The sequence below is a fragment of the Scyliorhinus torazame genome, chromosome 21 (genome assembly GCF_047496885.1).
Source record: "Scyliorhinus torazame isolate Kashiwa2021f chromosome 21, sScyTor2.1, whole genome shotgun sequence".
Classification (NCBI taxonomy): domain Eukaryota; kingdom Metazoa; phylum Chordata; class Chondrichthyes; order Carcharhiniformes; family Scyliorhinidae; genus Scyliorhinus; species Scyliorhinus torazame.
Window position 1 is genome coordinate 77,121,762 of NC_092727.1, and position 26,095 is coordinate 77,147,856.

The 26,095-nt window shown below is 45.1% G+C and overlaps 1 protein-coding gene across 17 annotated transcripts in view; it reads right to left on the minus strand.

The window, feature by feature from the left end:
- tanc2a (tetratricopeptide repeat, ankyrin repeat and coiled-coil containing 2a) overlaps positions 1 to 26,095 on the minus strand; it is a 1,428,811-nt gene that overhangs the window by 754,077 nt on the left and 648,639 nt on the right. The window contains exon 4 of one of the 17 annotated variants that reach the window (XM_072486962.1): positions 16,838 to 16,948. The exons of the other annotated variants lie outside the window; for them this stretch is intronic. The gene's annotated coding sequence lies outside the window, so the exon portion shown is untranslated. The remainder of the gene's footprint in view (positions 1 to 16,837; positions 16,949 to 26,095) is intronic. 17 annotated transcript variants of the gene reach the window in all.

Below are 26,095 nucleotides of genomic sequence, written 5' to 3' on the forward strand. Positions count from 1 at the left end.
ACCTCCTATCTACCTCCAACATCTCATCTATTACCCTCTGCCGCTCCAACCTCTCCTCTTTATCCACCCTGGCCTTAAACGAAATTACCTCACCTCTCACCACCGCCTTTAGAGCCTCCCAGACGACTGCCTTCGACACCTCACCCGTACAATTGAAACCTACATATTCCTTAATTACCGTTTCAATTTTCTCACAGAATACTTGGTTCCCCAAAAGCCCCACATCCAGTTTCCACCCCGGTCTCTGCGCTGCCCCCTTCTCTAGCACCATATCCACCCAATGTGGAGCGTGATCTGACACTGCAATTGCAGAGTATTCCGACCCCTTGACTCCAGCCAGCAAAGCCTTCCCCACCACAAAAAAGTCGATCCGCGAGTCTACCTTATGGACCGCTGAGAAAAACGAATACTCCCGTTCCCTTGGGTGCAGGAACCTCCTCCCATTTCCACCATTAGCCCAGCCAGCGCCTTCGCCCGCCCTGATGGGACCAGCGAGCGCGGCCGTGATCTGTCCAACCTTGGCTCCTGCACCAAGTTCCAGTCCCCCCCCACAATCAGCTCATGCGTGTCAAAGTTGGGAATAGCCCCAAACACCTTCCTCGCGAATCCCACATCGTCCCAATTGGGACCGTATACACTTAACAGCGCCACTAATCTCCCCTCCAGTGCCCCTGTCACAATCACATATCTACCCTCCTGATCTGCCACCACCTTCTCCATCTGGAAGCGTACCCTTTTGCTGACCAGCACCGCTACCCCTCGAGCCCTTCCATCAAATCCGGAGTGAAACACTTGGCTAACCCAGCCCTTTTTAAGTCTCACCTGGTCCTTCACCCTCAAGTGAGTCTCCTGCAGCATTGCTACATCGGCTTTCAAAATTTTAAGATGTGCAAGCACCCTTGACCTCTTGACCAGACCTCCTAGCCCTCTCACGTTCCACGTGATTATCCTTACTGGGGGTCTCTCACCCCCCCCCCCACCTTTCTTATCCACCATCACCATACCACCGGGCAATGCCCCATAAGCCTGACCCGCCCCTGTCCATTGTTAACATCAAACCCCTTCCCCCCCTCCCAAGAACCCCCCCTACAAAACCATCCCCCAACATCCATCCCTCCACCCCCTCTTGCTCGCCTCGTAGGCCTATTGAAGCCTGCTATCTAGGCTCCAACGTCCGCAGTCCTCCTCTCACCTCACCCCCGTTCACTAACTGACTTTAGCTGGCTAGCGCGGGTGGCTCCCCCCGCCAAGACCTCGCCCAGTCCCAGAGAAAGAAACACCAAAACAAACCTAACAATCCAACCCCAACAATTCACTAACATAACATTTAACCGTCGCAACACAGAACGCCATTAACTTGAACTCTGTAACAATGCAAAGAGAAGTAAATTTCAATACAAATCAGTAAAAAGAAAGTTGTAACATTTGTACATTTTCCAGCCGCTCAAACACAGTCCACAGTCTCTCTTCCAGTTCCGCTCTTCACGTCTGTCCCAAGCCTTCTGCCCTCACGAACGCCTCAGCCGCCTCCGCTGTCTCAAAATAAAAGTCTTTGGCGTTATATGTTACTCTCAACTTCGCCAGGTACACCACACCAAATCGCACCCCCTTCTTGTACAAAGCCGCCTTCACTCGCCCAAACGCCGCTCGTCTTTTTGCCAACTCCACCGTCCAGTCCTGGTAGATCCGAACCGCAGTACCATCCCACAGCACCTCACGCTCCTGCTTCGCTCAGCTTAATACTTTCTCCTTCATGCAAAACTTATGGAAGCAGATAATTACTGCCCTTGGCGGCTCGTTCACTTTGGGCTTCGGCCTTAATGACCGATGAGCTCGGTCTAGCTCGTACAGGGTGGGGTTTTCACCCTCCCCCATCAGCTCCGTCAACTTCTTAGCGAAGTATTGCGTTGGCCTTGGGCCCTCTGTCCCTTCGGGCAAGCCCACAATTCTCAAATTGTGCTGCCTTGAGCGGTTTTCCAAGTCTTCCAGCTTTGCTCGGAGTCCTCGGTTAACCTCCACCACCCTGCGCAGCTCGTCCCCCATCGAGGTGACCTGGTCGCTGTGTCATGTCACGGCCTCCTCCACCTCCTTCATCTTCTCGCCCTGCTCTCTCACCTCGACCAATGTCTTTGCCACCTCCACCCTCATCGGGCCGATTGCCTCCTCCAACAATGACCTCAACACGACCGCCATCTCTTTCCTCAAGACCTCCATGTGCCTCACCAAACGTTTTTCCAGCTCCACCACTATCACCTCGGTCATCTTCTCCACCGTAAGTAGTGCGGTCCCGCCTTGCAGTTTGGCTTCCGCCATCCTGTCAACACTTTTGCTTTTGCTCGTCTTCTCCTTCGGCGGCGAACCCGCGTTTCCTCCTTTCTTTGACGCTGCTTTTCGCATCCTTTAGCGGCTTATTGTTTTTTAATCTTCTTTCCTTTCTCCTCTCTCCCCCTTCACCCTCCTGCCCTTCATCAATCTGACATTCTTCTTTGTTAAAAAAAAAAACTTTTACCAAACTTCCTTTCTTTCTCCTCTACATTCACCTGGGACCAGGCTTCAACTTTCTTTCTTCTTCCTAGGTGGGAGCCACCCGACGTGGAGCACCCTCCCTACATGGCGCCCTGGCCTCGGGCCTGCCGCCTCGGCCTCCTCGTAGCTCCGCCCCCACTGCTCTGACCTGCCGGGCCCGGCGCCTCAGCCCCTGCCGCCCGACACCCGCGTGGGCTTCTTCGCCGTTTTTAAAATCGGCCCCGCTGGCTGCTCGTGGCGGCCCCAAAGGCCGACGATAGTCGGGGAGTGCGTGAGGATTTCCCCGAAATCGCCGCGAATCGCGGCCACCGGCGGGAGCTCTCGTTATTGCGGCCTCCCTGCTCGCCCACTCCACCAGAAGTCCTAACATTCAGAATTAACGAGGCAAAAGTTAACAGGCAAACTGCGAACAAACACACCCGATTGCCCATTAAATGGCACACGTGACCAAGACAGACCCCGTGGCTTTCTCAGCAACACACCCAGATGTCACTGAACACCAAGAGTCACAAAATCTCTAAAACGTAGTTGCCCTCACGATCGATTTTAACTCTTCACTTTCAAAGATCTGAATTCCCTCAACAGCTACACTTACTTGGACTGCCTCAGCGACTGCTCACCTCTCGATGGTTCAATCTCACTTCATGAGACTGTAATCCATGTGATTCACAAAGCCTCACTCTGGCCTGTAATCACTAGCACACCTCCAACTTTTCTTCAAACCACTAGTTTAACTAAGCTGGCACATCCTCTGGGTTTCCAGGAATTTTCAGGCTACACCGAGCTACGAATGACTCTCAGGGCTTCTGAGCCCTAACTGCCTAGCATGGAACTAGTGGCCTTGTACCACCACCTTAGTTCCCTAGGTCTTCTCTGAGCTCTAACTCCTGGAACCTGGTAAGAGCTCCCAGGACCTTACTATGTGTGTGCCGCAAACCACAAGATTGAAACCTACAATGAACAGCTACATCATAACACTCAGGGTTTCTTCGAGCCCCAACTGTTTGGAGCCTGCAAACAGCAGCAGCCCATTGGAATATCCTCCTCCCCGACTGCAAAACACTCAAATAAATTGAAACCAGAGAATCTTCTCAAGTTCCACCCATCTCCATGATCACATAGCCTTTTATAGTTTAGTGTTTGCTTTTAAACTAATCCAGCTCTATTCCCAAAACAAAACATTTCTCTTGACTGTATTTCTTTCCAAGCAATGTAGACATGATATCTCCAGTTCTCCAGCTAAGTAAGCCCACCTGTTGCTTTATAGATCCATGGCTTGTATTCTGGCTTTATTAAACAAACCGAGGTAACCTTCTGGACTGCCATAAAGTGTTCTGGCAATTTTTTTACATTCACAACAAGAACCTTCCCAGAATTAAACATTATCTTTAAAAGGTTAGCATGAACCAGATACTTATCATACATTAGAAAAGTTGTATATTTAAATGGAAGAGACTGTACAATATTGTAGTACAAAGGGATCTAGATGTCCTTGTACATGCATCTCAAAACGTTAGCATGCAGGTGCTGCAAGAAATTAATAATAATAATACAATAATAATCTTTATTAGTGTCACAAGTAGGCTTACACTAACACTGCAATTAAGCTAGTGTGAAAATCCCCTAGTCACCACTCAGGAGCCTGTTCAAGCACACAGAGGGAGAATTCGGAATGTTCAATTCACCTAACAAGCCCATCTTTCGGGACTTGTGGGAGGAAACCGGAGCACCCTGTAGCCACCTAAATTGGCCAACTCCCGATTTAAAATGGCGAACGGCAAAGGCTGAAGGGAAATTCAGCCAACACAGGCAGAAACCGGCAGGTGCAGGTTTGCTGTGTATTAAAACTCTGCAAAAGCCCAGACAGCATCGATACCAGCGACCATCTGCATAATAATGTAGCAGCCATCTACATACTAATGCGCAATCCCCGGGTGCAATTGAAACATTTGGGATAAACAAAGCAAAGCCAGACTCCCCGGCGCCAGCAGGAGCCAACACAAAAGAGGTAAACGGACACCTCAAGACCGCCCATCGATCAGGGAACCGCTCCAGGATTGGAGAAATCGAACCAAGCGATTGGGACAAAGTCCAATCACTTGAGACCAGGTACGGGGTCCGCCCGAAAGGCAGGAAGCCCCTGGGGACTATAAAGTTAAGCCCCCAAGTTCAACTCACTCTATTCTTCCTGCCCGGGTCACCCAGCAACGCGAACCAACCTTGACCGTGACCGGTGCAGTGACCGCCAAAAGATCATAAGTCTTAATTCAACACTCGCTACGAGATAGGCGCTCCTAGCTACCAATCCGTACCAACTTTGAATCCCGCAGACTCAGAACCCGAACGAAAGGCCATTTGTTTCCCTGACCTGGTGGGCCAGTCCGAAGTTAAGTATAGGCCTGTTAGGTGTAGAAGTAGCTTAGACGTAGAATTTGTGCATGAGTAGCGATTACTGTGTATAATAAATGTGCTTTGATTTGAATCTTACTAATCGGTGTATTGAGTTATTGATCATTACTTGGACTTGAACCTCGTGGCGGTATCATAAAGATACCTGGCGACTCGAGAGCAAAGGTAATAAAACAGAGCAATTGAACCAATCGAAAAGTTAGCAACAACCCGGAGTGAACCCACGCAGACACGGGGAGAACGTGCAGGCTCCGCTCAGACAGTGACCCAAGCCGGGAATTATACCCGGGTCCCTGGTGCTATGAATCAACAGTGCTAACCAAAGGGAAACACGGTGGCGCAGTGGGTTAGCACTGCAGCCTCACAGCGCTGAGGTCTCAGGTTCGATCCCGGCTCTGGGTCACTGTTCGTGTGGAGTTTGCACATTCTCCGTGTTTGCGTGGGTTTCGCCCCACAATCCAAAAATGTGCAAGCTAAGTGGATTGGCCACGCTAAATTGCCCCTTAATTGGAAAAAATGAATTGGGTACTCTTAAAAAAAAAAAAAAATGTTTTTAAACAAAACAAACAGTGCTAACCACTAGGATGGCAAATGGTAACTGACTTTTATTGCAAGGGGAATGGAACATTAAAGTAGGGAAGTCTTGTTCGAACTGTACAAGGACATTGGTGAGACCACATCTGGGGCGTCATTCTCCGCCGGCGGGAGTCTCCGTTTTCCCGGCGCCCGGGGGTTTCCCGACGGCGTGGGGCTGCCCCACAACGGGAAACCCCATTGACCGGCCGGTGTTACGGAGACTCCCGCCGGCCGGTCGGCACAGAAATGTGGCGGGGCGGGTAGGAGAATTTCGCCCCTGGAGTACTGTGTTCTGTTTTGGTCACCTTACTTATAGAAGGGTAAAGTTGCATTGGAAACAGTTCAGAGAAGGTTCAATAGGACAGCCAATTCCTGGGTTAAAGGGATTATTATATGAGCAGGTTAGGCCGATCCTCGGCGGGGTTAAGAAGAATGAGAGGTGCCCTTCCTAAAACACAAAATTCTGAGGGAGCTTGACAGGATATAGGTGAAAGGATGTTTCCTCTATTGGGGGGAATTTTAGAACTGAGAGGGGTAGTTTAAAGTCAAAGGGTCTCCCATTTAAGACAGATAATGGGCAGCACAGTAGCATAGTGGTTAGCACAGTTGCTTCACAGCTCCAGGGTCCCAGGTTCGATTCCCGGCTTGGGTCACTGTCTGTGCGCAGGTCTGCACGTTCTCCCCATGTGTGCGTGGGTTTCCTCCAGGTGCCAAGGTTTCCTCCCACAGTCCAAAGATGTGCGGGTTAGGTGGATTGGCCATGCTAAATTGCTCTTAGTGTCCAAAAAAGGTTAAGTCTAATTACTGGGTTATGTGGATAGGGTGGAGGTGTGGGCTTAGGTGGGGTGCTCTTTCCAAGGGCCGGTGCAGACTCGATGGGCCGAATAGCCTCCTTCAGCACTGTAAATTCTATGATAAAGGAAAATTTATTCTCTCAAAGGGCCATTAGTGTTTAGAATTCTCTGCCACAGAAGGCAAATGAGGTTGGGTCATTGAATATATTCAAGGCTGATCAAGGCAGGTTCTTGATCATAAAGCGAGTGAAGGGTTACGGGGGACAGAAAACAAATGATCTTACTGAATGCCGCAGAGCATGCTTTATGGGCTGAATGGCCTACTCCTGCCATTTCTTATGTTTGTATTGTTTGCCAGAAATGCTGAGTCTACAATCATGATTTGATCCGGATCCCTGTGGTATAATGAGTATTTAAATAATACTGCAGATTGTAATTTTATATCTCTATAAAAGTTCCATGTTTAGATCAGCTGCTTTCATTTGTACTTCACTTACTGGGAAAAAGTGGAGATGAACCACACAACAAGTAGCTTGACAACTTTGAGTGATGGCAGAAACAGAAAATTACATATTCAAAGGTAAAAACACTTTAAAACACAAAGCACACTTGAACGCTGAATGCCAAATTAGCTTTTTTTAAAAACATTCTGTAATGCTCTTCTGAAAGCACAGTACCATGCTGCAGTACAATTAACAAATGGGACACCTTGCCCAAGTATTCACTCCTCATTTTAACAGGTCATTCATTCAACAATAGAGGGTTTCACAGCAAAGCTCAATTCTGTCCTCAACAGATATCCAAACATAGTTCACTGGATTACAGAATAGGAATTTAAACACTTCTAGTTCAGGGACACGGATACCAATTTTACCTGCCAAATTACCAATCCACGTGGCATTTACCCAATTGATATGGGCCATGGGTTGAATCGGGCTCCTTCTACACACAATCAAGGCAGCGCATATACATTAAGCTATTAGGGAAGCTATTGCAGCAATTCATTGAAGGGGAAGTATATCTCCTCTTTAAATAAACTTACACAGTATCTTGTAACTTTTAGGAAATATTATTTTTGAAATTACCTTCCACAATCCCCAAACAAGCTGCTCCAATAACTTTTGAATGAGTTGTGAAAAGTATTCTTTAACTTCCCGCTTTAACGGAGTATAAACTGGTCTGGTGATTTTCAAATGTCCCTGACGTAATAACCCAAACATGAAAGTTCAGCCGTCACCCGAAAATCATGTCTAACAATAAATATGTCTCAAAGTCATTCTGGTTTGCTCATAGCACTGAGAGGTTAGTTTCACGAGCATTATTCCCTACATATGTATATATATATAGCAAGGAGAATTATAACATATGAAAATGAGAACAGGCAGAATTATAAGTTTGCTCTACTTTAGGAACCATTTTTTTTCTTGGATTGACAGTATTTATGTTCAGTGCAAGACAATAAAAATTCAGTTCTGTATACCCAACACATCTGGTAATCCGAAGTTGGAACATATCTGGAATTATTGGATAATTCAAAATAAACTTCCACAGAACATCGCCTTGTAACCAGATCCACTTGGTGGCGCTCATGTACAAAAACATGTTTTTAAATTAAAATATTGTACAGCTTTGTATGTAGCTCCCATGCAATTTAGCACAGCTATGGTGACAAGATTATTTTTTACTCCTAAACCATTATTTGTATATAAATAACCTAAGCAACCAGAGAACGTCACCATTCTGATTCAAGTGCAATGTTGTGAACAGCAACATGCAGAGATCATACTCTGAGGCTCAGTCTGCCTCAACAATGTTCTCAAGAAAAATAACTTATAAAGTAAAATAAATTATGAATTAAACCACACATTCTACCAAATATGATATGGGAAAAAAAATCATGTTTATATTTTTTGGCTAAATGAAAATGGCTTTTTGAATGGGTCCCGACTGCAGCACTGTAATAGGCTACAATGGCTGCGTCAATTACATTTATATTTATCACTTGTTTATAACTAAAGTTGTGTTTAATTTTTTCAACGTTGCTAATCAATTTTTTTCCTTTTTTAAATTTAGTGTACCCAATTATTGTTTTCCAATTAAGGGGCGATTTAGCATGGCCAATCCACCTAACCTGCACATCTTTGGATTGTGGGGGTGAAACCCATGCAGACACGGAGAGAATTTGCAAACTCCAAATGGACATTGACCCGGAGCTGGGATCGAATCCGGGTCTTCAGCGCCTTGAGGCAGCAGTGCTAACCACTGCACCACCGTACCGCCCTACACTGCTAATAAATAAATGTTAAACTCTTAAGTTATATTTTATAAGTTACAAGTCAGGACAGGATCACTTTTGGTGTATGTCAAATAGCTCGCCGATGTTCTCTACACAAACTCTCACAAAAACTGATCCTTTGGATAAAAAGATTGCCAATATTCATGGAGTAGGACCAGCATGACCCTGCAACTGCTTTTCAGTGTTAAATAACCCCACAAACAGCAATGAAATAAAGAAATTAAAATCTAGGAGGCGATTTTCCAAAATGGAGGCCAAGCGTTCGCGCCGTTGAGAACGCCGTCGCGTTTCATGACGGCGCGAAACGGGCCCAGGTACGACCGATTCTGTCCCCCACAGGGGGCCAGCATGGCGCTGGAGAGGTTCACGCCACTCCAGCCTCCCTTCCCAGCGCCAAATGGGCGCCGCACCAGCCTGCGCATGCGTGGGGGACTTTTTCAGCCCGCCGGCCCCGACTCAACATGGCGTCGGAGTTCAGGGGCCGTCGCGCAACAAAGTAGGCCGGGGGGGGAGAGAGAGGCCGGCCCGCTGATCAGTGGGCCCCGATCGTGGGCCAGACCCCATCGGACCCCCCCCCCCCCCCCCATGTGAAGGATCGCTTTTCCCCACCCCACAGGCGCAGAGTTCCCGTCGGCAGCGACCAGGGGTGAACAGCGCCGGCGGGACTCTGTCGTATCCGCGCGGCCGCTCGGCCCATCTGGGGCAGAGAATCGACGGCCCCGTTGATTCCAGCGACCGGCGGCTGGCACCACGTCATATGCGCCGGCCCAAATGGTGCCGATTCTCCGCACCTCGGAGAATCGGGCGCTGGTGTCGGGGCGTCATGGCATGGTTGCTCCGATTCTCCGGTCCGGCACGGGGCTCGGAGAATCGCCCCCCTAGCGTTTGAAGGGGGTTATATGTTCCTTGAAAACCTCGCAAACGGCGAACATATTGATTTGTTAGGTGTCACTCATCCAAAGATTTGACACATATAGGGAAGAATAGACAATAAAAACGATGTATTTAATAAATATAAAGATAAACATAGAACATAGAACGGTACAGCGCAGTACAGGCCCTTCGACCCACGATGTTGCACCGAAACAAAAGCCATCTAACCTACACTATGCCATTATCATCCATATGTTTATCCAATAAACTTTTAAATGCCCTCAATGTTGGCGAGTTCACGACTGTTGCAGGTAGGGCATTCCACGGCCTCACTACTCTTTGCGTAAAGAACCTACCTCTGACCTCTGTCCTATATCTATTACCCCTCAGTTTAAAGCTATGTCCCCTCGTGCCAGCCATTTCCATCCGCGGGAGAAGGCTCTCACTGTCCACCCTATCTAACCCCCTGATCATTTTGTATGCCTCTATTAAGTCTCCTCTTAACCTTCTTCTCTCCAACGAAAACAACCTCAAGTCCATCAGCCTTTCCTCATAAGATTTTCCCTCCATACCAGGCAACATCCTGGTAAATCTCCTCTGCACCCGCTCCAAAGCCTCCACGTCCTTCCGATAATGCGGTGACCAGAACTGTACGCAATACTCCAAATGCGGCCGTACCAGAGTTTTGTACAGCTGCAACATGACCACCTGACTCCGGAACTCAATCCCTCTACCAATAAAGGCCAACACTCCATAGGCCTTCTTCACAACCCTATCAACCTGGGTGGCAACTTTCAGGGATCTATGTACATGGACACCTAGATCCCTCTGCTCATCCACATTTCCAAGAACTTTACCATTAGCCAAATATTCCGCATTCCTGTTATTCCTTCCAAAGTGAATCACCTCACATTTCTCTACATTAAACTCCATTTGCCACCTCTCAGCCCAGCTCTGCAGCTTATCTATATCCCTCTGTAACCTGCTACATCCTTCCACACTGTCGACAACACCACCGACTTTAGTGTCGTCTGCAAATTTACTAACCCACCCCTCTGCGCCTTCCTCTAGGTCATTGATCAAAATGACAAACAGCAACGGCCCCAGAACAGATGTCCTGTTGTTTAGGAAAATAAGCAATATATAGTTGTCACACTTACGCTTTTTATAAAACTCTCCAGCAGAATGAGATAAGCATGGAGGTGAAGTTGGTGGAGTTTTATTTCAAGGTGGAGGTAGAAGAAGTGGGGAGGTTGCTGATGCAAATGTTGATGTGGCAGTAGATTTTTAAAAGTTATTTTTGACTGCTTCACCTTTTGCTTTTCAGTCTTGTAGAGTTCTACCTACGGAGCAATAGCAGTGTCAATCACTCCACGAAAGACAATGCTGTTTTCCACGTTTGTGTCAATAGTATGTCACCAGTTTTTTTCAATTCTTCATCTGACCTCATGAGTTCTGCCATCACCTTGAGTAAAAATTGAGCCGCCTTGGACTCTTTTTTTTTCTCCTCCTCTTTATATTCACTTAATTTCAACAGTTCCACCATTTCTTCTGCAGAGAATTTCACTCGATGTGGCTGAAGCAACTTCTCTACTTCATCTGTGGTCAGGTCTTCAAATCCCTACCCTCCAACTTGTTTTATCCACTCTGCAATTTGGTTACCTCAGCATCAACAGTGGGAGACCCTGTGAAATCATTCGCAGCCTGAAATCAAACTTTCTTCTGGCAGGCATTTATGGTTGATTCTCGAATCTCATCCCACGCATCCTTAATTATCCCTATTAATACAAGGATGTTGAATTCCTTCCAGCAATCATGGACAGTGGTTAGGATTAGTTTGTTTCCATAATGTTAAGAAGGTGGCTGAAATTTCTACGGATGTAGCAAGCTTTGAAGGTTACAATGACCCCCAGGTGCATTGACCGAATGAGTGAGGTTGGGCAAAAAAAACAAAATTTCAGCACTTAGGTGGCTATCTGCAAGAAAAGGTGGTTGTCCAGAAAAGTTATTTTCCTTCAAATAAGTCCTAACCACACACCTTTTTTCAAGCCAGTCTTCAAACGCTACTGCTGTTAGCTGTCCAAAACACTGGTAGATAACATTTACTTTTTTCTTTAAGAGCTTGAGGGTTTTCTGACCTCCAAACCAGCATTGGTCTAAACCAGCCATATTGGCACGTACTGGGTGTGTTGGCCTGCCCTTTGTGGCTTTAAAACCAGGTGTTGTCCTTTCTCCTCTGGATATCCAAGTCCTATATGGCATTTTCTTCCAGATTCCATCTTTTAAAAAAATATTTTTATTGAAGACATTTTTCATTGTCACAAAATAAAGCCACGCTAAAAACTAATACTTAAAGGTGCAACGCATGAATAGAGCAATCAATAATTAACAACCCTGTTAAACCCAGCCCTTCAACATATAACTAAAAACTAAATCCCCACTCGAACAGCTGACAGTGACTAATTCTCTGAAAAGGGAATTGAATGGCTGACATCTCGAGTAGAACCCTTCCTCCAACCTTCTAATGGTATACTTGACCTTCTCTAGACACAGGAACTCCATTAGGTCACCCAACCAAGCCGAGGCACTTGGCAAAGTAGGAGATCTCCACCTCAGCATAACTCGCCTCCAGGTTGTCAATGAGGCCAAGGTGAGGACATTCGCCTTCACCTTTGGCTGCAGCACCGGCGAGTCTGAAACCCCGAACAATGGCCACCAGCAGAAAAGGCTCCAGCTCGATACCAAGAATCCCTGACATGGTGTTAAAGAAAGAGACCCAGAATATTACAAATTTAGGACACGACCAGAACTTATGGATATGATTCGTCACCCGCCCCCCCCCCCCCCCACGAGAACAAGGTTCGCAAGAAAAAAACACATCCTCATCTTGGTTAGATGGCCCAGTGCACCATCTTGAACTTAATCAAGCTGAGCCTAGCACAGGAGGAGGCTGAGTTCACCCTGTGAAGACCCTGACTCTATGCACCCCCATCAAAAACCAGACCAAGCTCATCCTCCCACTTCCTCTTCATCTCATCCAACGGAGTCTGATCCGTCGGCAGGATCTGGCCGTTAATGTCCAAAATCTTACCCTCACCCAACTCGGCGAGAGAAGCTACTATTCAAGGGGGAGGGTGAAAGTGCCAAAGGAAATTAAGAGATTTCCTTATGCAAGAAATCGCGAACCTGGAAATACCTAAATAAATTAGACCTCAGAAGTTGGAATTTGTCTACCATCACCTCAAAACCTACCCTTCACAAACAGGTCCCCAAACCTCTCCAACCCTTCCATCTCCCACGACCCGAATATTGAGTCTAAACCCACTGGTACAAAGAGATGATTCCCACAAATAGGGGCTAATAACGACATGGAGCCGAGCTTAAAATGTTGTCTAAACTGCCTCTAAATCCTCAGCATGGACACCACTACCGGACTAGAGGTAAATGTTGCAGGGGAAAGTGGAAGCGAGGCAGTTACTAAGCCCCTCAAGCTAGAACCACTACAAGAGCCCACCTCCATCTGCCGCCCCCATATGGAATTTGGACTCTGGAGCCACCCCTGTACTTTTTCAATATTAGCAGCCCAGAAACAAAATAACAAATTAGGTAAAACTAAGCCATCCAACTGTCTCTCTCCAATCGAGGGTCTAAACACAATTAAAGCCCTCCCCAAAATTAACTGGTAAGAGTCCAAGCCTGGAATAGAAGCCAGTAGCTTGTTAATAAAAGCCGTATCGTCCCAATTTGGAGCATGCACATTAACTAGGACCACCAAGGTGCCCACGAAAGACCCACTGATATTACCAGCCAAAAAAGGAACCCTTTTATTCATCAAAGCTGCAGGCCCCGGTCCCTACCATCAAAACCAGAGTCGAATACCTGTCCCACCCATCTCTTCCGTAACCTTTTTTGGTCCCTGATCCGCAAATGGGTCTCTGCAGAAATACATCAGCAACCAAACCTTTCATAGAACATAAAACATTACAGCGCAGTACAGGCCCTTCGGCCCTCGATGTTGCGCCGACCTGTGAAACCACTCTAAAGCCCATCTACACTATTCCCTTATCGTCCATATGTCTATCCAATGACCATTTCAATGCCCTTAGTGTTGGCGAGTCCACTACTGTTGCAGGCAGGGCATTCCACACCCTTACTACTCTCTGAGTAAAGAATCTACCTCTGACATCTGTCTTATATCTATCTCCCCTCAATTTAAAGCTATGTTCCCTCGTGCTAGACATCACCATCCGAGGAAAAAGGCTCTCACTGTCCACCCTATCCAATCCTCTGATCATCCTGTATGCCTCAATTAAGTCACCTCTTAACCTTCTTCTCTCTAACGAAAACAGCCTCAAGTCCCTCAGCCTTTCCTCAGAAGATCTTCCCTCCATACCAGGCAACATTCTGGTAAATCTCCTCTGCACCCTTTCCAATCCTTCCACATCCTGCCTATAATGCGGCGACCAGAATTGCACGCAATACTCCAAATGCGGCCGCACCAGAGTTTTGTACAGCTGCAACATGACCTCATGGCTCCGAAACTCAATCCCTCTACCAATGAAAGCTAACACACCATACGCCTTCTTAACAACCCTCTCAACCTGAGTGGCAACCTTCAGGGATCTATGTACATGGACACCGAAATCTCTCTGCTCATCCACACTGCCAAGAATCTTACCAGTACTCTGTCTTCCTGTTATTCCTTCCAAAATGAATCACCTCAAACTTTTCTGCATTAAACTCCATTTGCCACCTCTCAGCCCAGCGCTGCAGCTTATCTATGTCCCTCTGTAACTTGTAACATCCTTACGCACTGTCCACAACGCCACCGACTTTAATGTCATCTGCAAATTTACTCACCCATCCTTCTACGCCCTCCTCCAGGTCATTTATAAAAATGACAAACAGCAGTGGCCCCAAAACAGATCCTTGTGGCACACCACTAGTAACTGGACTCCAGTCTGAACACTTCCCATCAACCACCACCCTTTGTCTTCTTCCAGCTAGCCAATTTCTGATCCAAACTGGTAAATCTCCCTGAATCCCATGCTTCTGTATTTTCTGCAGTAGCCTACCGTGGGGAACCTTATCAAACGCTTTACTGAGCAAATATCCTCAAACTTTTTCCTGGGTCGTTCAACTGCCTTACATTCCAAGGGTCCAGCCGAATTGGAAGCCTTCCACCCCCCACCCCCCCACACACACCTGAGTCAGCCATTTTCACCAGCCACTACTTAGAGAGTACAGGCATCAAGCCCACCCAAGATGGCCACTGAACCCTAATCAAGACAAAACAAAGAACAATTCACCGTCAGAAAAACATCCCAGTGGCAGCATGGTGGCGCAGTGGTTAGCACTGCTGACGTGCGGTGCCGAAGACCCGGGTTCGATCCCGGCCCCGGGTCACTGTTCAGGTGAATTTATATTAAAAAAAGAAAAGCATCCCTGTTCCCACCCCGCCTCCCGACACCATACCAAAACAAACAATCAAAACAACCACAAGGTGAACAAAAACCTCTAATCCCTACCTCAACTACCCAATACTAAACAAAACAAAAACCCCAAGCTCATTATTTAAAACTACAATAAACTAATGAGCTGCAGTTACCCCCATCATTTCACTCCCATTAGCCAACTCTTCAGCCAGCAGGACAGCCCTGCCCAGAGTCTCTGAAGTGGGGTTTGAAACCATAACCTTCTGATTCAACGGCGAGCTTGCGACCAACAAGTCACATCTGACAACTTTTAGTGTCCATTGAGCTCGTCTGTCCAAACTTATCATACTGTCCTCCCAATGACCCCACAAATGCTGCTAAGATCAGTTCAGAACTTAAACGCAAGGATCTTGCGCCGAAGAAGTGCAGCTGTAAGGTGTCAAAATGTAATATACAAAGAGCATTGTGCAGCTCTTTTTTCACTGATAAAAATAAAAATAAAATTGGAAAATAAATTTGGTTCAACACACAAGTGTAACTCAGAATTGAAATGCTTACTGGCAAATTAATGTTATGTGAAGCAAGTGACACTGGAGGTAGTGTTGAGCCTAATTTGTTATTTTTAGTCCATTTTTACAGGCCACTTTTGCTCCTGCCAACGACACCATACCAAAACAAACAATCAAAACAACCACAAGGTGAACAAAAACCTCTAATCCCTACCTCAACTACCCAATACTAAACAAAACAAAAAACCCCAAGCTCATTATTTAAAACTACAATAAAATAATGAGCTGCAGTTACCCCCATCACTCAAAGGTATTTAGAGATTCATGGGAACCTTTTCGGGCCGTTTTTGGCGATTTCAGACAAAGAAGTCAGTGAATTTATTTTTAAAAGAAACAAAGTGCTCCCAAGGAATGGAAAGAACATCTGCAAACTGTCAGTATTGAACTCATTTACAGTATGGTATTCTTGGGAATATACTTTAGAACTGAACTTATCTGCCAGCACACAAGCAACTGACAGATTATAAATCATGCATCATTTCAGATTGGCAGTGCACTTTCAACACCAAGAATAGTGCCTGGAATGAAGATTCTCCCTGGAATGCGGTCGTTACTTAAGTAACACCATCATCTATGTAGCCCATTCAGAATTATTTTTAGATTTAATGTGTTTTCGCTATGCCATTATTAGGTATTTTAACACAAAATGACTTGTACAATTATTCCAAAATTCTATAACTCCATTTTGATCATGTTTTAAGCGTGCTCTTCATGATAAAAGAATGCAGTAATTTAGAGAAACAGATTCAAAATAGTGTTAAATTAATTTGAGTGGCAGCATTGTAACATTTAAGTGTAGTTAGTAGCACCCCATCTTTGAAGATAACCTCATAGATGAAGGAAGATGAATACCATACGTCACTAGATTTTGGATAGAAAGCAAGGTAAGGAACATTCAAGAAATGTAACAGGTTCTAGCTCTCCTCCCTCCCCCATCTTATCAACTTTCAGCTTGCAACATATAAATTGCACATATTCAAGAAAAGCAAAATCAATGCTGAATCTTATCAAACGCCGTTTGGAAATCAAAATACGCTACATCAGTCATTTTCAAACCCAGATTCGCAGCCAATGGGCGGGTGTCGGGAGGGTCACGGGGTCATGTGTACGGCATTCCCGATCACGGGGCCATGTGTCACGGTGTTCCCGATCGCGGGATGTGTCCAACTGCACGACCATTTTTTTAAAATGCCGGCCGCATCCGCCATTGAGAATGCCGGCCGTTCCGCGCATGCGTGGGGCAGAACGCCTCCTCCTGACATCATCGCGCTGACCCAGAATCAGATTTTAAAAAAAAACTTTTTAAATAAAATCGCTGGAGTCTTCCTGCCTGGAGCGGCGGCAGGAGAGGTCACGCACCCTGCACGCTGATGTCATGTGTTGTGGGCACGAGACAGATTCCTCCATTTTGCAGCTGCCAGCACTGCTAGTGTGAACTTCAGGGCCTCTGGTGAACAACCCATGAAGAAGCTGAAAACAAGAACAAAGCAGCATAAAAGAGGATTACTTGAGGTATGGGTTATTAATTGTGCCACTGCAAATCAGGATTCAAGGATGTGTGTCACCTGAAGTCATTATCAGAAATGTAATATTGAATAACAAAGCAAGTGAGATCAAGAGGACCAAGCAGGCTCACTTGTCACATAAAGGTAAGTGAAAATGGTGGATTGCAAATTTCAAAGTCGTGAAGGCCGGCCGGCATGGACCCCGAAGGACAGACGATGGGTAAAAATTGGCCCTTCGCAAAAAAAGTTTGAAAAACACTGCACTACATTAACCAGTTCTCCTTTATCAACCCTGCTTGTTACATCCGTAGGATAAAGGGAGATGGGGACACAAGTTTAATTCCCACTACAACAGTTGGGAGAATTTATTAGATTAATAAATTCAATTAATAAATTTTAACATGTGGAATTAAAAGCTACTCTCAGTAACGGTGATTGGTACTAGCCCATAGGGAAGGAATTCAATCTGGTTTACATGCAACTGGAGAAATTAAAACAATGCACACGGGATAGGAGGTAATTGGTTTAGATTAAGGATTGGCTAACAAACAGAAAACAGAACAGGAATAAACGGGTCATTTGCACACTCACCCAAGTCACCCAGAGACGGCTTTGCATCTTCCTCAACCACATTCCCACCTAGCATTATCTCAGCTGTGAACTTGGAAATGTTACATTTGGTCCCCACATCCAAATCATTGATTTTTTTGTGAACAGCTTGGGGCCCAAGCTGATGGCATACTTGGCATCAACTTAGGCACCAAAAGCAATAATGGCACTGTGCTACATGGCATGCTGCTCAAAACTGGGCATTCATGGGGCACTGTGCACCACCAGTAGCAGAATTGTGTACAACCACTACTTTTAATCTCATGGCCCAGCGTATACTTGACTCTACCATTATCATGAAGCCAGGGGATCAACCCTAGTTCAATGAAGAGAGCAGGAGGGCATGCCAGCAGCAATACTAGATAACCCAAAAATGAGGTGCCAAGCTGGTGAAGCGACAACACAGGACTACTTGCATGCCACAGAGCATAAGCAAATGAGATTGACAGAGCTATGACAGGCCGCAACCAACAGATCAGATCAAAGCTCTGCAGTCCTGCACATCCAGATTTAAATGTTGATGGCCAATTAAACAAGTAACAAGAGGAGATGGCTCTGCTAATTTCCCTTCCATCACGTCAATGCAAAAACCATCTTCCACCAGAGGTGCTGAGTGGCGATCTATCTCAGCCTGAAGCTCCCATCATCAAAGATGTCAGTCTCCAATGGTAAAGAAATGGCCGAGGGCACTGGATTTTGCCAAGGCTATGGGCCTTGATAACATCCGAGTAATAATACTGAAAACTCGTGCTCCAGAACAAGCTGCACCCCTAATGAAGCTGTTACAGGACAGCTACAATGCACTGAAATCTACCCAGCAATGTGGAAAACTGCCCAAGCATGCCCTGTCTGGAAATGGCAGAGCAAATCCAATCCAACCAATTACCACCTCATCAGCCTCCTCTCAGTTTACAACAAAGTTATGGAAGGGATCATTTTTAAAATAAATTTTGAGTACCCAATTATTTTTTTCCAATTAAGGGGCAATTTAGCGTGGCCAAACCACCTAACGTGCACATCTTTGGGCTGTGGGGGTGAAATCCATGCAGACACGGGGAGAATTGGGCAGCATGGTAGCATAGTGGTTAGCACAGTAGCTTCACAGCTCCAGGGTCCCAGGTTTGATTCCCAGCTGGGTCATTGTCTGTGCGGAGTCTGCACGTCCTCTCCTTGTCTGCGTGGGTTTCCTCCGGGTGCTCCGGTTTCCTCCCACAGTCCAAAGATGTGAGGGTTAGGTGGATTGGCCATGCTAAATTGCCCTTAGTGTCCAAAAAATGTTAAGTGGGGGTTACGGGGATAGGGTAGATACGTGGGCTTCAGCAGGGTGCTCTTTGTAAGGCCCGGTGCAGACTCGATGGGCCGAATGGCCTCCTTCTGCACTGTAAATTCTATCATTCTATGATATGAATGTGCAAACTTCACACAGACAGTGATCCGGGGCTCAGATCGAACCCGGGTCCTCAGCACTGTTGTAGGCATCAGTGTTAACCATCGCGCCACTGTGCCCCCAACTATGGAAGGGATTATTGACAGTGCTATCAGGTGGCACTTATCAGCAATAACATGTTCGCTGAAACTCATTTGGCATTCCAGGAGGGCCACTTGGGTCCAGATCTCAACACAGCCCTGGTCCAAACATGGACAAAAGCGGTGAGGTGAGAATGGCTGTTCTTGACATAAAGGCAACATTTGGCTGAGTGTGGCATCTAGGAACGGAGGCAAATGGGAATCGGGGGAAAGTCCACCGCTAGTTGAAGTCATAACTAGCTTAAGAGAAGATGATTTCAGTTGTTGGAGGTCAATAATCCTCTAATAGACCAATATTTACTTTAGCTATTCTTTCCATTTCTATATACATGTAGAAGCTCTGACAGTTTATACATGCCTTGCTAGTTTACCCAAATTCTAATTTGTCCCTCTTTAGATTTTTAACTATTCTTTATCTGGGGTATTATGTGCACTTTTGGTCTTCTCATCGAAGGAAAGATATATTTGCCGTAGAGGGAGTGCAACAAAGCTTCATTAAATTAATTAATGGATGTCAGGGATTGTTCCATGAGAAAATATTGAATAGACTAGGCCTTTATTCTCTGATGTTTAGAAGAATGAGAGGTGATCCAATTCAAACATAAAACATTCATAAAACAAGGCTCGACAGGATATATATACAGTTAGGATGTTTCTCCTAGATGGTGGTGGGGGGGGGGGGGGGGGGGGAGCCAGAAAAAGGGGATACAGTTTCAAAATAAAGGGGCTTTTAGGACTGAGATGAGGAAGAGGGTGGCGAATCTTTGGAATTCGCTGCCCCAGAGGGCTATGGAGGCTTAGTCATCGAATATGTTCAAGACCAAGATCAATTGATTTCTACATATGAAAAATACCAAGTGATACAGGGATAGTGCAGGAAAATGGCGAAGTAGAAGATCAGTCATGAACAGCGACTTGAATGACAGAACGGACTCAAAGAGCTGAATGGCCTTCTCCTGCTCCTATTTCTTATATTCTTTGCGTGTCTCTAACATTTTCCCAAGCTGCTGGTCTACCACTAAACTTGGCATCATTAAATGCCTTTCCTTTCAATTTGATTCTATCCTTAACTCCCTTACTTATCCGTAGATTGTTCATTCTTGTCATAGAGGCTTTCTTTCTCAGTGGAATAAATAGGTCTTTGTTGAATGAGAAAACATCTCCGATCATCCACTGCTTATCTATTGTCTTCATTTTTAACCTATATTTTCAGTATACTGTTTCCAACTAGATCTTCATTCCCTTGTTATTGCCATATTTTAATTCTAAGACACTACATAGACACATAGAACACACAGTGCAGAAGGAGGCCATTCAACCCATCGAATCTGCACCGATCCACTTCAGCCCTCACTTCCACCCTATCCCCATAACCCAATAACCCCTCCTAACTAGTTTCAGACTTGGGTTTCTCACCCTCAAACTGATTTTTATCACATATGATTACTCTTCCTAAAGTATCCTTTTCTATCTTTTGTTAATTAATCATATCTCATTACACATTTTCAGGTCTAAATTAGCCTGTTCTTAGTTGGTTCCACAATATACAGTTCTTAGAAAGTGTCCTGAATACATTCTATCAACTCATCCTCAAAGTTACTTGATTTTGTCCAATCTAGAAGATTAAAATTGCTCAGCTATTGCAGTATCTTTTTCACAATCCCCATCATCTCTTTATTTATACGCTGTCCTACAATATAGTTCTTCTTAGGCAGCCTATGAACCGTTCCCACCAGTCGCTTATTTCCTTTGCTACTTAACATCACCAACCAACCTGATTTTATACCTTGATCTTCAGAATCAAAAGCATTTCATCCTTCAACATAACTACCCCAGCTACTTTTCCTTTCTTCCTATCCTTCCAAATGGTAAAATAACATTCACTATTCAGTTGCCAGCTTTGGTCACTTTCCAGCTAAGTCTTTGTAATGGCTCATATCATACCCATTTATTTATATTTGTGCAATCAACTCATCCATCTTGTAACATGTTCTACATGCATTCAGACAAAGAAACTTTAATTCTGTCCTATTACCATTTTCCCCTACTCTGACCTTATTGTCTTCCACATCCTGTTACCTATATCTCTACCCTGCAACTTGTCTTCTCTCATTAACATCCTAACTCTCCCCTCATGTGAATCCTTCCCCATCAAGTATTTAGTTGAAACCGCTCTCTACAGCCTTAACTAAACATTTTTCGACGACACTAGATCCAGCATGGTTTAAGTGATGCCCATTGCAATGGTACCGTAATAATAATAATAATCGCTTATTGTCACGAGTCGGCTTCAATGAAGTTACTGTGAAAAGCCCCTAGTCACCACATTCCGGCGCCTGTTCGGGAAGGCCGGTACAGGAATTGAACCCGCGCTGCTGACATTGTTCTGCACTGCAAGCCAGCTATTTAGACCACTGTGCTAAACCAGCCCTTCCTGGACACCCGTACTGATGTCAGTGCCCATGAATTCAAAACGATTTCTCCCTTACCTCTCTTAGCAAGTGCAATAACATCAGATAAACAGCTGTTCTGTTGCCAAGGCTATTTATATACCATTAGCATTCAACTTGTGTTTATTAGTAATTTACTCCAAGATATTTGTAGATAGAAAAGTATCCTTTTCCCATTAGATTTCTTCCCTTGAAGGCACACTCATAAATTATGCAACATTTAATAATTTTTAAAATTACAGTTATTCTCAATTCCTCAGCTGGATTGTTCAGGTTCCCTAAAGGCAGCAATGTCTGTGAAATTTCCTTCTCTGGATTATTCTTCTGGCTCAGTGGGAAAATGCATAAAAAAGCATGAAAAAGACTTGCGTTCATATTGTGCTGCAGTCTCGTTCTCTCTAGCAGTCTTTCACAGAAGCACTCTGCTCCCGCAGTTCATGCCAGTACCTTTCAACAGATCTTCCCTCCTGCAGTTCATTCTTCCTTCCTTACTTCTCCCCGTCCCACCACTTCATTCTCGTACATTTAACCTCCTCCCCCCTCACCCCCGCTGCCACCTTTCACCTCCTCCCAACGCTTCGGTCATATTCACACTTTTCACTTCTTCCTCATTCAGTTCATGTGATCTCACGAAGTATGAGAAGTTGTCAGCATTTTATTCTTGGTCACCAGATTAGGAATTGGGGTAGAAACATAGAAGATAGGAGCAGGTGGAGGGCATTCAGCCCTTCAAGCCTGTTCCGCCATTCGTCACAATCATGACTGATCTTCCAACTCAATAGCCTAATTCTGCATTCTCACCATAACCTTTGATCCCATTCGCCCCAGGTGCTATATGTAGCCACCTCTTGAATGTATTCAATATCTTAACCTCAACTACTTCCTGTGGTAATGAATTCCACAGGCTGACCACTCTTTGGGTGAAGAAATGTCTCCTCACCACTGTCCTACTGCCTGCTGCGACTGGTGCACAAGAACACCCAGGTCCCGCTGCACACTCCCCTCTCCCAATTTACAGCCATTCAGGTAGTAATCTGCCTTTTTTGTTTTTTCTTCCAAAGTGAATAACCTCACACTTATCCAAATTATACTGCACCTGCCATTGATTTGCCCACTTGCCCAACCTGTCCAGGTTATACTGAAGGATCTCTGCATCCTCGTCACAATTTACCCTCCCACCCAACTTGCTATCATCTGCAAACTTTGAGATGTTACATTTTGTTACCTTGCCCAAATCATTGAATAGTAAGTAGGGTTACCAGCTGTAGCCATCTGGGATGGCCACTTACAAAGGGAAACATGGCCACTTGCAAAGAATCACAGGAAATATGGCCAATGCAGGATCCAGACGAACTCAGAGCTTAAGTGTATATTTGCCACTAGATAACCAGACACTATCGAAACCCCCAGCCGATTTGCATTCTAATGGCCCATTTCCCCAGAACAAAAGACTTGTAACTCGGGTATCACATACAGATCCAGACTCATCGGTGCCACTCCCTTCACCCAGGAAGCCCAAACAGCCAAGGTCAATGACCGCTCAGGACACGCCCAGCCATCGAGGCACTCGGCCCTTTATTGGCTAAAATCGAAGGCAGTAATCGAAACCTGCCGAATTATTGAGTCCAAAGCTAAAGACCTCCCAAAAGAGCACAAAACCCCTCTTTTGGCCCCGGCGCACCGGCACTCTCTTGGCCCAGCCTACGCCTGATACCAATTGCAGCACCACGACCAGAAGCAAGTTCAAGACCAACGATCGCTACCAGGCAGATAAGTCCAGTAGAAACGAAGTCACTTCTCCAGACCCAGCCACGCAAGATCCGAACAAAGGCCTTGTTCCTCTGCATAAAGCCGGGTGCCTGAAGTGAAGTACAGGTTGTTGTAGTGTTAGGTGTAATTTAGCTTGTAGTGTTTTATGTTGCATGTCAAAGTAATTCTTGTGTGTAAATAAACTATCATTGAACTTGAACTAACTAACTAACTGGTTGTTGGGTCTTTGACCGATATCCGGTTAAACCTTGTGGTTTTATCATCTGATACCTGGCGACTCAAAGCATTTTCATTATTAATAACTGTCATGTCAGTATCCAGTTAAAAAGAGCAACATTATTGGCATCTCCGAACCGAACTGGCAACACAGCACCGATCCCTGTGGCAGCCCACTAGTTACTCCCAGCCAATTTGAAAAGGACTTGTTATTTCCTACTCTTTGTTTCCTTTCTGCCAACTAGTTTTCTATCCACCTCAATACACTTCCCCCAATCCCATGCGCTTTAATCTTGCACGATAATCTCTTATGTGGGACTTTGTCAAACTCTTTCTGAAAGTCCAAATGTACATTGACTGACTGCCCCTTGTCAACTCTACGAGTTACATCTTCAAAGAATTCAAATAGATTTGTCAAGCATGATTTCCCCTTCATAAATCCATGCTGACACTGTCTGATCCTGTCACTGTTTTCTAAATGCTCCACTATAAAGTCCTTGATAATGGATTCGAGAATTTTCACCATTACCAACGTTAGGCTTACTGGTCTGTAATTCCTTGTTTTCTCTCTACCGCCCTTTTTAAATATTGGAGTGACATTAGCTACCCTCCATCTGTAGGGACTGCTCCAGAGTCTATAGAATCCTGGTGATCACCAATGCATCCACTATTTCTGGAGCCACTTCCTTAAGAACTCTGGGATGTAGATTTATCAGGTCTTGGGATTTATCAGCCTTCAAATTCCATCAATTTCCCCAGCACCATTTCTCTACTAATACTGATCTCCCTCAATTCTTCCCCCTCACTAAATCTTCCATTCTCCAACATTTCTGGTATCTGATTTGTGCCATCTTTTGTGAAGACAGAATAAAAGTATGTATTCGGTTGCTCAGCCATTTCTTTGTCCCCTATTATACATTCCCCCATTTCTGTCTGTAGGGGACCTACATTCGTCTTCACCAATCCCTTTCTCTTATGTGCCTCATACGGTTTCAAAGTGCAGACAGACCCATACACCTGGCTAAAACCATGGGCACAGATTTGGCTTAACATCACAGGTGAAAGAGGACACCAGTCTGAAATTTGGTTGATAACATTGGACCTCCTGCATCCCCCCCCTCCCCTTTCAGCAATCCACACACAAGGATTGCATAGCATTTACCCAGGAAGTGCAGGAAGTTCAAACTCAGACTTCGGATGATTCCAATTGTCATACAGGAATATAGTTACCCCAAAAAAGTTAGAACAGTGAAACACACTTCTAACTTCTGGGTAACTATATTACTAATCCCCCCTCATCCCCTCAATCTGACCCCCATCCCACTACTGCCCCCTTCTCATTGACTAACCAACAATTCCTCCCCTCCCCCATCCTCACAATCACCCTCTTGGCTTTTAAGACGTTTTAGTTGCTGTGAAATGAAGAGTCTAAAGTTCTTGTTTCCTTTTCACCAAACACCATTTATTTCACTTCCACAGCCTCTGCACAGAACTCTTAACACACATATCAGTGTCACTTAATGAATACTTAACATAAATGAGACAACTAATTGCAATGTCTCTTAACCCATTACTTAACAGTCTCCCCTTCCTTTTGTACCAACTTTTGGCAGTTGCCCTTTCGGAAAAATGGCCTGTTTTAATTCACCAGAAGTGTGGTGTTCCTCCACAGAAACCCTGTCTATATCAGTTAATTGGTCCTCATAATTCTGTAACACATGCGTACCAGATGACTCTGGTTCCTCGTCATGTCTGTCTGCTCTGTCTAAATTTGAAAATTTGTAATCTGTACCCATTATCCTTGATGAATGGACCCTAACAGTTTGATTACCATGTTGCAAAATAATTGTTTTGCCATCTATGCCTATGATCTTCCCTGGGCCTTTCCATTCATTAGAATTGTCTCTCTTATAGTATACCATGCCTCCTTGCTGAAAAACGGCATCTGATGGCGGTGCGTTATGTCTTAAAGCTCTGTGAATTCTTTCAGAGACTTCTGCTTCCAAAAAAGCTTTTCTACTGCTATGTAATGCATTTAAATGTTCAGTAAAACCAGAGCTAATTGTAGTCCCCTCCCAAGCTGGAGGCTGGTCATCCAAACTGGACGGAATTTTAGGATTTCTACCAAACACTAATTGATAAGGACTATAGCCCCCAACCATCTGCAATGAATTATTTGCATGTACTGCCCATGCTAATGCGGAATTTAGCCTGCAATTTGGTCGATCTGCCAACATTTTCCGAAGCATGACATCGATGACAGCATGATTTCTTTCACAGACACCATTACTAAACGAGCTTTCTGCAGCCGTATTCATAACTCTGATATTCATGTTTTCACACATATCCCTAAACTCATCATTAGCAAATTCACTCCCATTGTCCGTAAGGAATTTTGCCGGTGGACCCATTCCTGTCCCTATCCATTTTTTCACAATTTGATCCAGAATTACTCTCTTTTCTTTACTTCGTACAATCGTTGATTGACTAAATCTGGTTGCTAAATCTACAAAATGCAAAATAAATATATTATTTGCTTT